A 15113-nucleotide genomic window follows, 5' to 3' on the forward strand; every position below is an offset into this window, starting at 1 on the left:
GTCATTCCTGGCCTCTTTTGATCTTTGTTGCTTTAAAGTCTACTTTATCAGAGGCGAGAATTGCATCTCCTGCTTTTTGTTTATTAGTTTATTTTTACTCTCTGTTTGATTGGTAAATCTTCCTCCTTCTCTCTGAGTCTTTGTGTATTGTTGCATGTAAGATGGGCCCGGATGCAGCATACTGATGGGTTTTGGCTTTTTATCCAATTAAAATATATATAAGTTTAATACCGGCGTTTGATGCTAGCTGGCTGTTTTGCCCATTAGTTGATGTAAATTTTTTATTGTGTTAAAGTTCTTTGCTTTTTGATATATTTTTGGAAAGGCTGATATTGGTTGTTCCTTTATATGTATAGTGCTTCTTTCAGAAGCTCTTGTAAAGCAGGCCTGGTGGTGGTGAACTCTCTAAGTACTTGTTTGTTCGCAAAAGATTTAATTTTTCCTTCGCTCATAAAGCTTAGTTTGGCTGGATAGGAAATTCTGGGTTGAAAGTTCTTTTCTTTAAGGATGTTAAATATTGGTCCCCACTCTTTTCTGGCTTGTAGGGTTTCTGCTGAGAGATCTGCTGTAAGTCTGATAGGTTTCCCTTTATGGGTAACCTGACCTTTCTCTCTGGCTGCCCTTAGTATTTTCTCCTTCATTTCAACCCTAATAAATCTGGCAATTATGTGCCTTGGGGTTGGTCTTCTTGAAGAATATCTTTGTGGTGTTCTCTGTATTACCTGGAGTTGAATATTACCCTGCCTTGCCAGGTTGGGAAAATTTTCCTGATGATATCCTGAAGAGTATTTTCCAACTTGGATTCATTCTCTTCATCACATTCAGGTACACCTATCAAACGTAAATTAGGTCTTTTCACATAGTCCCGTATTTCCTGGAGACTGCTCATTCCTTTTCATCCTTTTTTCTGCATTCTTGTCTTCTCGTTTCATTTCACTGAGCTGGTCCTCGACTTCTGATATCCTTCCTTCTGCTTGATCAATTCGACTGTTTAAACTTGTGCATGCTTCGCGAAGTTCTCGTGTTGTGTTTTTCAGCTCCATCAATTCACTTATATTCTTCTCTAAATTGTCCATTCTCGTTAACATTTCGTCAAACCTTTTTTCAAGGTTCTTAGTTTCTTTGCATTGGGTTAGAACAAGTTCTTTTAATTCACAGAAGTTTCTTATCACCCACGTTTTGAAACCTGCTTCTGTTATTGGAACACACGTGTAATCTATTAAGCCTTGTTCCGTTACTGATGAGGAATTGCAATCCCCTGTAGAGGGAGAGGCATTCTGATTTTGAGTATTCTCTACCTTTTTACGCTGGTTTCTTCCCTTCATTATATATTTGTCCGTCTGTCGTCTTTATAATTACCGACTTTCTAACTGGGTCTCTGACGTCCAACTTGATTCCCCGCGCCGAAATCTGAGCAATCCACTGAGCCGGCCAAAACAGCGGTGTTAAGATTGATGGTGTTTTTCTGCCCGGGAATCTCCGGACTCTGCACCAAGAACTGGCGTGCTAAGGCACCAGCAAAACCGCCACGCTGGTCACAAGAGTCGCCCTGGCGACCCGTGGAGCTCCTCCACTGGGAATCTCCTGGTCCGTGAGCAACTAATATTCGTCTGAAAGTGTGGAGTCCTCTCGTTCTTTGCGCTTTCACTGGGAGGTACGTGCCCGAGCTGCTAATCATCAGCCATCTTGGATCTCTCTCCGATCAAGCATTTTCAATCACTTTGATTTATCTCTATGCCTTAGAAGTTATAAGAAATTGTTCTACTAGAGACCATCTCATATTTGTTATTGCAGATGAGATCACATTTTCCAGTTGACCTGAATTAATCTATAGTTAAGATATGAAAAGAATTGATAAGTATGTGCTGGGAGAAGAATATACATATTTGTAATGGGATTTATGCTCCCCCTCCTTAAGGGTAAGGTATCTACATAAATTATTTAAATTAGTTTGTATGGGAGATTTGTTCATTCTCCTTCCACTATTTATATATTCAATCATTTAGTTATATTAGTATGGACTTGTATATATTTATTTATACTTTGGGTAATATTTCAACATAAATTTATTTTCTTGCTCAATTTTATTTCACCTTTAGCCATTGGGAGCCTTTCAATTGACTTTTGTGTCATACTGACTTGATCTCTTCAGTGGGGTGTGTGTGTGTGTGTGTGTGTGTGTGTGTGTGTGTGGTGTTTAGGAAGATTAATTATTTCCACCATTCAAGTCATCTGCAACTATATTAATGTAGTTACATAATCATTCTTCTTATTAATTACCATCAAAGCATGCCAATGTTGGGTTTATAGCATTATATTTTTATAATCTCTCTTTCTTCAGAGCTTCCTAAAAATCCTGATACAATTTATATGGAGTTAGAAACTACCTGGTCTAACTGGGCTAGGTAGGCCTAACTACCTAATCTGAATGAAAACCACGGGAGGGACTCTACTAGTTCTCAAACTTGGCTGCACATGGAAATCCACTAGTGAACTATAAAAAGTACTTCTGCCTCAGCTCTAATCTACAGATAGCATTCAAATTTTAATTGTCCCACTAATACTTTTATATATAATTTCTCAGCAAAATCTTTATGAGTCCATGGCTCCTTGAGTTTATTGGTAGGAATCTTGATCTCTTCCTTATTTGTCTTCCTTTTGAGGGTACTTTTCTTCAGCAGCACATAGACATTGCAGGTTCTGGTCCATCAATCTGATTGGCTCATCCGCCTCTCAGCAACAGGACTCTGCCAGCTCAGCTCCTTGCTCTGTGGATTCCAAGTCTTCTTCAATAATCACTGGGATATAAACCACTTCTTCACGCTTCCTATCTGCCTCTTCTTCAATGTGCTGAGCTTCTTTGAGTTGGATTTCCAAGAGCTTCATCTTTCCTTTATCTTCTTTTTTTTCTTCTCTCTCTCTGTGTGTGTGTGTGTGTGTGTGTGTGAGAGAGAGATAGGATCTCATTCCAATGCCTAGGTTAAAGAGCAGTGGCATGACCTCAGCTTACTGCAGCCCCAACTTCCCCCACTCAGGTGACCCACCTACCTCAGCCTCCCAAGTTGCTGAGACTACAGGAATGTGCCACAAGGCCCAGCTATTTTTTTATATTTTTATTTTTATTGTATTTTTTAATAGAGACAGGAGCTTCTCATTTTGCCCTGGCTGGTCTCGAACTCCTGGGCTCAAGTGACCTGCTTGCCTTGGCCTTCCAAAGTGCTGTGATTACAGCCATGAGCCACCATGCCCAGATTTTCTTCATCTTTTAAGGCCCAGATTTCAATAACCTTTATACCTTTATTACTCTCAGCAGCAGCTTTTCTCATGTCTTCCAGATTTTGCAGGGCAGTGGCCACCTGCTCCTGAGCATGATCCAGCTCATCTTCAACCAGTTGGCCCCTAAGGTTCAAGGAGGCCTCTCAGCCTCATCCTGTTCCTGGGACTGCCTTTCTCCCTACACTTCTCACTGGAAGCGTTTGGCTCTCTCCTCTGTATCATCAGCCTGTTGCTGCAGAGCTGAGGGCTCCAGCTTTATCACTCTGATGGTGGTGGTCCCAGCCATGGTGACCATCCAGTTGCTGCTCACACTTCCATTCCTGCCTCTTCCTCATTAGTGGTGTTGTGCATTTGTATTTTCTTTTGAGAGATGTTTATTAAGCTCATTTTCCCATTTTTAAATCAGATTATTTGTTTTTCTGCTTGTTTGGTTATTTTTTCAGCAGTTTCTCATTTTCTGGCACTACAAGTTACTCCAGAATCATCTTATGTATTTTCTGCCTCAGATTTCTACAATTCAATTAATGAAAAATGAATTCCAATGATTAAAGAATAGTGTTAGAAATCAAGACCTGGGTGCTGTGTGGATGACTCACTTTTTAATTTTTATTTTTCTTAAGAGTTGGAAGTCTTGCTGTGTTGCCTGGGATGGTATCAAATTCCTGGGCTCAAGCAATCCTCCTGCTTCAGTCTCCCAAGTGGCTGGGAGGCAAGTGTCACTGTGCTCAGCTTAACTACTAGCTTGTGAAAATCTTAGCTGTATTCACCTCTCAAGCACTGAGAGCTTCTGATACTATCTATTGTTTCAGGCTTTGCTGTGCTCAACCCTTGAATGTTGATTTTCTAAAAATCCACAATCCGTGTGGTGTTCATTCTACATGCTATTTGAAGGACTTTATCTATTTTCATATCTTAAATTACTACCTGATGCTGCCGGCCCTCAAATCTGTTCTTCAATCCTGACTCTTAACCTGAAGTAAAGACTCCAACTGCCTGATGAGCCTAAATAATTGAATTCCACAGGTACCTTAACCTAGACATTCCAAAATTGAATCCACTATCTTTTCCTCACTAAGTAAGCTAATCCTATTTTCCTAATCTCCATTAATACCAACCACTGTCCACTCAGCCAACTCACCAGCCATCAGAGTCTTTCTAGTCTCTTCTACATCTCTCATTCTGCCTCCTACACAATAATCAAGTCCTGTTCATTCTACTTCCTGAGATTTTCAAAGTGACTTTCTCCTTTTATTTCTACAACTTCTTATCTCCAATCTAGTTCCAGTTTTTATCAGCTGTCACTTGAGCTATTCAAATTTTCACTGTCCACAACTTTGCCTCCTCAAAACCATCCTCTAACCTGAGGTCATAATGAGTTGCTATAAGTACTCTTCAGACTCTATCATTCCTCTACATAATACATAATATGTATAATCTATATCATCAGACAGTTAAAAAAAAAACAAAAACTAAACTAAAAGCCAAAGAGTCTGTGTTTTTTTCATCATTGTTGTTCAAGTGCTTGGCAAAAGCTTGACACAAAATAAAAGTGCATATAAATAAAACATCTTGACCACACCAATATTCTAAATTTTTATTAGCACTGTGGCACATGCTGAAACAACAAAAGGCTTCAGAAGAGATCTCTTAAGGTCTATCAACACTACTGAAAAATGAATTCCAAAGTAATCATTAATGTGGAAGGCATCATGGTTACCATGACAGAAGAGTAATTATAGAATCAATATAACAGCTCTTTAAGGAAAACCTAATCATCAAAATACAATACTGTTTATTTATGCAGTTGTTCTTAATTGCTGTGTAGTCAGGCTTTGATACAATACATTTTTTGAGGTTGCAGACAATTTGCTACTACTGATAAAGAATTTAAATGTATATGTGATTTACAAGTTTAACAAATTATTTTTCTAATATATCCATAAAACAGTGTCTGTTTAACTCATTTGTGTGGCAATATGATTTCTTGATGGTAGGAATAAAGCTGTACTTACAACTAGCAACATGGTAACCCTAGGAATGCTTAATGCATTTGAACAGCCCTTTCCAATGGAAAATAAAAATAATGAGGACTGCTACTCTATGTACCAACAAAATAGAGCTGCCAGTGATGTCTTTATGACTCTGAACTGTTTTCACCAACATCGGGCCAACTCAATATGATGGATCCCATACATATTTTTCTGAAGCATCATTTGCTTGCCCAAAATATTTATTCAACAAGCATTTGTTGCTCAATTAAGGAATTGTTACTCAATTCCTTAATTGTTACTGTTACTTAATTGTTAGTCAGTAAGTAATTGTTAGTACTGTTACTTGTTAGTAAAGAATGAGACTAACAGAATTCCAGTGCTGGCAGTCATCATGTGGCCATCCTGTCTAGATGTGGATAGTCACGTAAGTAACCTAAGTTTGTTTTTTTCTATTAATAAGTATGAATCATGCCTTAGACAACTAAATGTAACTAAAAAGTGCATGTGTGTATGTGCCAGAGGTTTAAAAAATATAAAAATAATAATGCCATGGATTAACTCCAATATCCCATATTTGATTCTAGATCACATTACTCAGCTTATTGTTGTATACTATGTTTATTTTTTTACTGTATCAACTGATATTGTGTAGGGTGCAAGGTATACATACAGTACTCATCTTCTCTCAATGACTAGAATCTAGGTAGAAAGATGAGTCTCTCTTTCTCTCTCTCTTTCTCCTTGTCTCTTTCACACACACACAAACACAGCAAGAGAGAGACAAACACAAACATAGATGCATATTGTCAAATATTGTTAATTAAACGTGTTACATTATCACAAATCAAGCATAACGATACAGTAGATCACCCAAATGTGTGGCATACTAAAACTTTGTAATTTCCTCATTTGCATCATATTAAAGTGGATAAATTGACTGTGTGCAGTGGCTCATGCCTGTAATCCCAGCACTTTGAGAGGCCAAGATGGGAGAATCACTTGGGGTCAGGAGTGTGAGATCAGCCTGGCCAACAAGGTAAAACCCATCTATACTAAAAATACGATTAGCCAGGTGTGGTGTGGCATGTGCCTGTAATCTCAGCTACTTGGGAGGCTGAGCAGGAGAATCATTTGAACCTAGGATGTAGAGGTTGCAGTAAGCTGAGATCGCACCACCACACTCCAACCTTGGCAACAGAGTGAGACTCTGTTTCAAAAAAACAAAAACAAAAACCAAAGCATGAATTGATCTGCAATTTCAAGAGTAAGTTTGGACAAATACAGGTCATGTGGCACTCATGGAATTCACTTTTGCATGCCCGGGTGACAACTTCAAGAGATCAAAATAGTGCCAATAGTAGCTGAAACCTTCATCAGAGGCCTATGTGGATACTAACTGTAACTGATGACAGATTTGCCATAATGTCTAGACAACATGAACAGAGACAAAGCTGTTTTCAAATATGAGCCCTAAATAAAAAGTCATGAGGGCAGGTGCTTGAGTTTATAAGCATCAATTTATAATTAAGCTGCATCTTCCATAGGGAACTCCATGAGACATGCATCCAAGTAAAGAGCAATGGGGATTTATTCATATAACTATGGTTTATGAATTTCCAAAGCAATATTGTGAAAATCAGCTAGATTGTAAGTGTAATAGGTTCAGTGTAAGAAGAAACTGTTGTTTCCTAATGATCATAGGAAAGTTTCATAATGTGATTTACATTGAATTTTGTTCTTTAAAACCAACTACATTTTGGGTTATAAAGAATAAATAAAGCTTCTTAGACAATGAAAGAGAAAAAGAAAAATAACCTGTGTCGAGTGCAGACTTCAAAGCCAGACCATTTTGTTAAAATATTACATATTTGTGATGTCTTAGCCTAGGCTTCAGTTAATTTCACCTCCCAAATTGCCAAATGTCAATCAAGCAGTTCCTTAGAGTTCTCTTCTCTAAGAATTCTGCCACTTAAAAAGGGGACACGGCCCGGCGCAGTGGCTCACGCCTGTAATCCCAGCACTTTGGGAGGCCGAGGCGGGTGGATCACGAGGTCAAGAGATCGAGACCATCCTGGTCAACATGGTGAAACCCCGTCTCTACTAAAAATACAAAAAATTAGCTGGGCATGGTGGTGCGTGCCTGTAATCCCAGCTACTCAGGAGGCTGAGGCAGGAGAATTGCCTGAACCCAGGAGGCGGAGGTTGCGGTGACCTGAGATCGTGCCATTGCACTCCAGCCTGGGTAACAAGAGCGAAACTCCGTCTCAAAAAAAAAAGGGCAGGGGGACACATTCCTTTACACAATACACCTTCTAAATATAAAACTTTCTAAACTATATCATCGAAAGATCATGTCGACCAGTTCTTTTCCGAAACCTCGATGGATCCGTTCCTACAACATTTACTTTTTTAATGAAACAAGAAAGAAAGTAATCTCATTTCAGTAACTGTTCTTCCTCTCCTGCAGGGATTTTCGTTCTGTACTTTAGACTCCTTTGTAACCCCACAGAAAAGAACTCCTTTCTGCTACACTTACTTTCTGGGGAACTACTTCATTTGTTGTATTTTTCAGTTCGTGTCAGAGAGTTCTCCTTTACATATAAGGAGAGCAATTTACATTCTTCTGCCAAGATGTTATTCTCTTATATATGTGTAGGATTTCCTCACCCTGGTGTGTGTGTGTGTGTGTGTGTGTGTGTGTGTGTGTGTGTGTGTATAAAATTAGTTTCAGCTGCTGTGTATTATAAATTTCCAAAAGCCGAAATATAGTTACTTCTTTACAATAACTCTCATTTAGAAGAACACAAAAGTGTTTCTTTGTAATTATTTGTTTTGTAAGTTTTCATTTTGTGATGTCCCTAATGGGTCTAGTCGTCTAATGTGAGTGAAAGATATTTTTAAAAATTGTGTCAGTGGCTGGGCGAGGTGGCTCACACCTGTAATCCCAGCACTTTGGGAGACCAAGTGACCTTATCACAAGGTCAAGAGATCGAGACCATCCTGACCAACATGGTGAAACCCCATCTCTACTAAAAATACAAAAAAAAAAAAAAAAAAAAAAAAAAAAATTAGCCAGGCCTAGTGGTACGTGCCTGTAATCTCAGCTACTCAGGAGGCTGAGGCAGGATAATTGCTTGAAACAAACAAAAAAATTGTGTCAGTATATTGATACCCTAGGTTTTACCAACATTTTAATTTTATTTTAATTTATTATATTTTTGGAGGTACATGTGCAGGTTTGTTACATGGATACATTATGTGAGTATGGGGTTTGGGGCTTCTGATGCTCTTGTTGCCCAAATAGTAAACATAGTACCCAACAGTTAGTTTTTCAATTCTTTTTTCTTTCCTCCTTTTAGAATCCTCCTGTTAATTGTTCCCATCTTTCTGTCTAAGTGTATCCAATGTTTAGCTCCCACATAAGTGAAAAAAAGTAGCATTTGTTTTTATGTTTCTGCATTAACTCACTTAGGCCAGTGGCCTCCAGCTGCATCTATGTTGTTGACATGATTTCATTCTTTTTTGTGACTGTGCGGTATTCCATGATCTGTATGCACCACATTTTGTTTGTCCAATTCACCACTGATGGGAACCTGGGTTGATTCTTTGTTTTTACTCTTGTGAATAGTGCTGCGATGAGCATACTATGACAATGTGTTTTAGTAGAATGATTTATTTTCCTTTGGGTATATACCCAGTAATCCAATTACTGGGTTGAATGGTAATTCTATTTTTAATTCTCTGAGAAATCTCCAAACTGATTTCCATGGGGGCTGGACTAATTTGCATTCTCACCAGCAGTGGATATGCATTTCCCTTGCCATCATCTGTTACTTTTTGGCTTTTCACTAATAGCCATTCTGACTGGTGTGAGATGGTACCTCATTGTGGTTTTGATTTACATATCTTTGATGATTAATGATGATGAGCATTTTTTCGTGTTTATTAGCCACTTGTATGTTTTTTGAGAAATGCCTGTTCATATCTTTTATGGTTTTTTTTTTCTTGTTGATTTAAGTTCCTGATAGAGTCTGGATATTAACCCTTTGCCGGATGTATAGCTTCTGTCGGTTTACTCTGTTGAAAGTTTCTTATGCTGTGCAGACGCTCTTTCATTTAGTTAGGTTTTTGTTTATTTGTTTGTTTGTTTGCATTTGCTTTTGAGGACTTAGTCATAAATTCTTTTCCTAGGCCAATGTCCCGAAGAGTATTTCCTAGGTTTTGTTTTAGGATTTTAATAGTTTGAGATCTATTGAGATTTAAACATTTAATTCATCTTGAGTTAATTTTTGTATATGGTGAAAGTAAAGAGTCCAGTTTCATTCTTTTGCATATGGTTAGCCAGTTTTCCAAGCACTATTATTTGAATAGGAAATCCTTTCTTCATTGTTTATTTTTGCTGACTTGTCAAAGATCAGTTGATTTTAAGTGTACAACTTCAGAGGTCTCTATTCTGTTTCATTGATCTGTGTGTCTATTTTTGTAACAGTACCATGCGTTTTGATAACTATAGCCTTGTAATATAGCGGGAAGTTGAGTAATGTGATGCCTCTGGCTTGATTCTTTTTTGCTTAGTATTTCCTTGGCTAGTCAGATCCTTTTTTATTTCCATATGAATTTTAGAGAAGTTTTTTTTCTAATTTTGTGAAAAATGATTACCAACATTTTTATATTACTACTATGCACCGTCACAATGCAAATACTATAACAAACATTCTAAATAACAAATATTAGCCTATTAAATAAATGTAGACTTTTTTTGAAGATACTTCATGGACATTATAATATATAACACTGGATGAAAAAACTTATTTTTTTTGATGATTGGCTTGAAAGTTTGATTTTAATAAAAAATGGGCTTTTGGGAAGCCAGTTTTATTATTTTTTGATAATGCAGAAAAGCTTGTAAAACGTGCTTTTGGATCTACATGTTTTACCTTAAATATGCTGACAATTAGTTTCTGCTGACAAGGGTTGAAAGTATTTTCTCTTTTGATAACTGAGCATAATAGTTAAGAACAGGTATACCTGTTTCAAAAAATTATGTGATCAGTTATAGTCTAAATATGTTAGCCAGCATCCACAGTTTTATACTCTACTACAACTTTGACATATATCAATATCATTAGTGTTTGCAATTATTCTAAGTTCAATCTTTCCATATATGTACATTCTTTTAAAAATCTCCATTTAGAGAAGTGATTGCTAAAACCTACTGATTTTAAGTTGATTTTACACTGCTTCCTAAAGGTTACCTATAAACTGGCTATAAGTATCATTATAAACTAAAAAAAGAAATTCTGCCTTTCTGAAGAGTCAGACCCTGTCTCTTAAAAAAAAAAAAAAGTTAAAAATTAGCCAGGTGTGGTGATGCATTCCTGCAGTCCCAGCTACTTGGGAGGCTGAGGTGGGAGCAGGGAGAATCACTTGAGCCAATGAGTATGAGACTGCAGTGAGTGAGCCATGATCACACCACTGCAGTTAAAAATAAAACAAAACAAAACACATTAAAAAAAAAAAACTTGCTCCTATCTCATCACTATTTAAAATTTACAGTAAAAAAACCTCAAAACACATGGTTCTAATAATAACAGAAATTTTCAGTCATCTTTCATTTTTGTAAACAATGTAGCTTACCACATTGCTTCCACTTACAATTAGCTTCTGATTTTTCTCATGTTTGGTTTGTTTTTTTTCTTTTTGAGATGAAGTCTTGCTCAGTCACCCAGGCTGGAGTGCAATGGCACAATCTCAGCCCCCTGGAACCTCCTCCTGGGTTAAAGCAATTCTCCTGCCTCAGCCTCCTGAGTAGCTGAGATTACAGATGCCTACCGTCACACCTGGTTATTTTTTTGTATTTTTTGTAGAGATGGGGTTTCACCACGTTGGTCTGGCTGATCTTGAACTCCTGACCTCAAGCAATCCAGCTGCCTCAGCCTCCCAAAGCACTGGGATTACAGGCATGAGCCACACTGCCCTGTTTCCTGGTTATTCTTAGAATGGGACATTAATATAACATAGTGAAAATAAAATGATAAAGTTCAAATATCCACTTTTATTGACCATTCGACTTTTAAATTTCATCTTTAAAAGAAACTTTTAGCAGTTTTGCTGAATGTTTTGTAGTCTCCAAATTTTCTGAAACATTCAGATGATTTGTTTATTGAATAAATAAATATTAAGTGCTACTATTGCAGTTCCTCTGCTATACACCATGAATCTAGTTAAATATTCTAAAAGACAGGGAATCTGTTCTATCATGTCTCTGAGTATTGGGTAAGTAATTTGTGTATCTGGGAAATACTGCTAGTTGTATTAATAATACCTATTTTCCCCTTCTTTGCTAACAAAATTCTTATTTTACCAGAGGCTGGGAAGAGTAGTGGGGTGTTAGGAGTAAGTGAGGATGGTCAATGGGTACAAAAAATAGTTACAAAGAATGAATAATAGTCAATAATAATTTAATGGTACATTTAAAAATAACTAAAGAGTATAATTGAGCTGTTTCTAACATTATGCAAAGGTTGATGAATATACCTTTCTCCATGATATGATTATTATGCAATGCATACCTGTATCAAAACATCTCATGCACCCTATAAATATATTCACATTCAATGTGCCCACTAAAATTAAAAATTAAACAATTTTTTAAAAAACGGTCACTTGCTGATTTCCCTTAACTTCTGGCTTTACACCTTCCTGTTGACCAGAGGCATCAGTTTTAGCAGCAGGATAATGAAAGCCACAGTCTAAGCATAAAATGAAAAAAACCCATAGAAAAGATTTGTTCTTTGATGACTTCTTTGGATGATACCCTGGCCCCTGGAAAATTGGGATATTGGGTGTTGGGACAGAATAATGTGAGAGGAAAAAGGCAGCAAACAAATTCTTGTATTATTCTTTGTTGCTATTAAGTAATTCAGGAAAAAATCACTTTCTTTTTGTTAGAATATTTAAGTTCTGTTAATATCTGTTTTCATTTGAAAAAAATTTCATTGAGACCCTTAAATCTTAATTGCTGAATATGTAAGCAAAGATATACTAAAAAAAATCTTTCAAGTTTGTTTCATGTTAAAACTGCAAAATACAAAGATTAGGGACATATCAGATTATGCTATCTGCAAACTTTAGCAAAGTAAGTTAATTTTTTCTGACTAGAAAAAGCTTAGTTTGGGTGCATTTTAAAATTCCCTGCTTATTCTAACTGAATAATGTCAATCAGTTGAAATGAAATTTAATTTTTCTAAAATGCATTTGGACTTATTTTCACTGTCAGCCCCCACCACTTTCCAGGAAAGACAGTACATGCCTTGTTATTCATGCCGGCTTTGGTACTGTTTCAATTATCTCATGGTTCAGGGAGTTGTTGGGTTTTAAATGGATACTCCCGCTATGGGAAATGGCTGCTGTTTTTCACCATATTTTCTCTTATCATCCATAGATAATTAGTTCTGCCTGACAAAGCACATCACAAGGGACAACTCCATAGCTTTCATAAGCATCTCAGCAGTATCTTCCTTATGGCTAATTCCTCCTGAACCTGTTTAAAACTGCTTCATTATAATTATTATTTCTCATCACTTATTCACATTATGCGTGTAGGCAGTGTTGACAGTACATGTAGGAGATATCTATATGTCATCTTTTTTAATGCTCTTAGATATTTGCAGAGCAGGAACTTGGGGCAATAAAAAAATAAGCTTTTTCCTCTGACCCTCAGTATCCATGCTTATGCACCACTATTGGAGCTCTGAATACATTACTAATGCATCTTAAATTCCTAAATATATTACCTCTTCCCACTCTATATAAACTGAGTTAATATGAAGGATAACAAATAATCTCTCCTTTACAGTAATAAAATATGTATAAATCATAAATGAAAGGGGTTTCACCTACACCCCTAAATGTAGGGGGTGTTGCATGTCTGGAAGAAAGCTCACTTTAATGAGTGAAAAAAAAAACATAAATGAGCGAAGAAATAAATGAATAAGTAACTAAATGATAAGTGTTAGTAACATATATTTTTAAATTCTAAGAAACTATCAAATAAAAGAAACAACTAGTAAAATCTTCTCAAGAATGGGAAAGAAATCTGTATATTAAATATCTATATCTGTTATAAGATATAATCCAAGTAAAACATGTTAACAAGTACAATTTTCATTCTTATAATCAAGTAAATATGGTAATAACATGCTTATACTGTATCTGATAGTTAATAACATTTTGAAGGAAAAATTTAGTGAAATATACATGTTCTCTACTTAAACTCTCTTACACCTCTTTTTCCATTTGCTCCCTTGTCTCACTTTCCTCTTTAAATCTGGATTCTTGAAACTTTAGCCCCTGTGATCTCTCTAGGTATTACCTTTGCAGATCTCATCCATTCAAAGAGCCTCAACTCTCAAAATCTATGCCAATTGCTCTCAAGACTCTAAAGAGACAACTGGGAAATTTAAGATATAAGAAGCATGTTTTTTTATTACCTACCAGGTAATTCCATCTGTGTCTCTTCCTGTCACATTTAGCACAATATGTCCCCAAATTAAATTAACAATTTTTTCTGAGACAAGTTCCAGCACCAATTCATTCCCCAACTCCTTTTATTTTTAAGAAAAAAAAGAAGAAAGAAAGAAAGAAAGAAAGAAAACAAAGATACCTATATTCTCTCAGGAAACAGATGACATCAAATTATCTTCTCTTTTTTCTTCTCAATCTTCAAAGACCTTTTCCCAAAGTCATTTCAGTTCTCACCTTTACACCTTTCTCGTGACATTGTCACAGCACTGGTTATGTTTTTCCCTTAAGCACGGATAGCAATAACAACCTTCTCTGCAGTATGGGGTGTTTTGATTGCAAAGTTCTCACCAATGAGATATTTTTAGAATCTTTCTAATGCTTTTCTTCTGTATCATCTATTTCCGCACAAAATCGCTTTTTTTCTCCTGATCTCTCAGCAGCATTTGGCTCTCTTGACCACTCTTGCCGTCTCCAAACTCCTCTGGTTTCTATTGCATTCTGACAGTTCCTTTGCAGTCTTAAACATTGATGTTTCTTGGGAACTTGTTAAGAGCTTGAAATCACACTGCAGATGGTGTGTAACTGCGGACAAATTACATCACCTCTCTGCATATCACTTTCCTCATCTGTAAAATGAGGATAATAATAGTATCTATGCCATATGGTTGTTACAACATTAACTGATTTTATCCATATTTATTAGCCCTAATTTGGATCACTCTCTTGAGCTCCAGCTAAGTATTTTCCAATTGTGCAATAGAGATTTTCATTTGAATCTTTCACAGATACCTCTTTCTTTCATCGTCTATTGCTTCTTCTCACAGCTTCCTTCACTTCATTTCTCTATACTTTCTTTTCCCTCTCAAAACTCCAAATTATCCTATTTGTACAAATAATGTACAAATTATCCTACATTATAGATCGGCTGTAGCCATAATGTAGGAGACAAGGTCATGTTTAAGGATAAAAGCAAGTAATAAAAGTAAAAAGGATTTGAATAAGGGAAGCAACCTCCTTATGTGAAAAATGGGGGAGGGTGGACTCTTAGGCAGGACTTTTAAAAGACCACACAACTGCAATTGAAGGTGCTTTATCTAGGGGCGGCGCTGGACATAGCAACATGCATCCTCTATTTTTGTCTTCTCCGCATTGAGCAAGTAAGTGTAGGGAGTGTTGCATGTCTGGAAGAAAGCTCACTTAAATGAGTGAAAAAAAAAACATAAATGAGCGAAGAAATAAATGAATAAGTAACTAAATGATGGTAGCCATGGCCCATGAAAATTTTTGTTCCCTGCCATTTCAGAAAAAGCATAAACTGGT

The 15113-nt window shown here is 36.6% G+C and overlaps 1 long non-coding RNA gene and 1 pseudogene across 1 annotated transcript in view; both read right to left on the reverse strand.

Moving 5' to 3' along the window:
- Positions 1-14322, reverse strand: part of LOC135277968 (uncharacterized) — a 68690-nt gene extending 54368 nt beyond the window's left edge. The window contains exon 1 of the long non-coding RNA XR_010345501.1: positions 13933-14322. This is a non-coding gene — a long non-coding RNA (uncharacterized LOC135277968). The remainder of the gene's footprint in view (positions 1-13932) is intronic.
- LOC105729996 (tropomyosin alpha-3 chain-like) lies at positions 2526-3562 on the reverse strand (annotated as a pseudogene).
- Positions 14323-15113: the final 791 nt, after the last annotated feature.

This window comes from Aotus nancymaae, unplaced genomic scaffold, assembly GCF_030222135.1.
Source record: "Aotus nancymaae isolate 86718 unplaced genomic scaffold, 86718_ANA_hifiasm-v0.15.2.pri h1tg000036l, whole genome shotgun sequence".
Taxonomy (NCBI): domain Eukaryota; kingdom Metazoa; phylum Chordata; class Mammalia; order Primates; family Aotidae; genus Aotus; species Aotus nancymaae.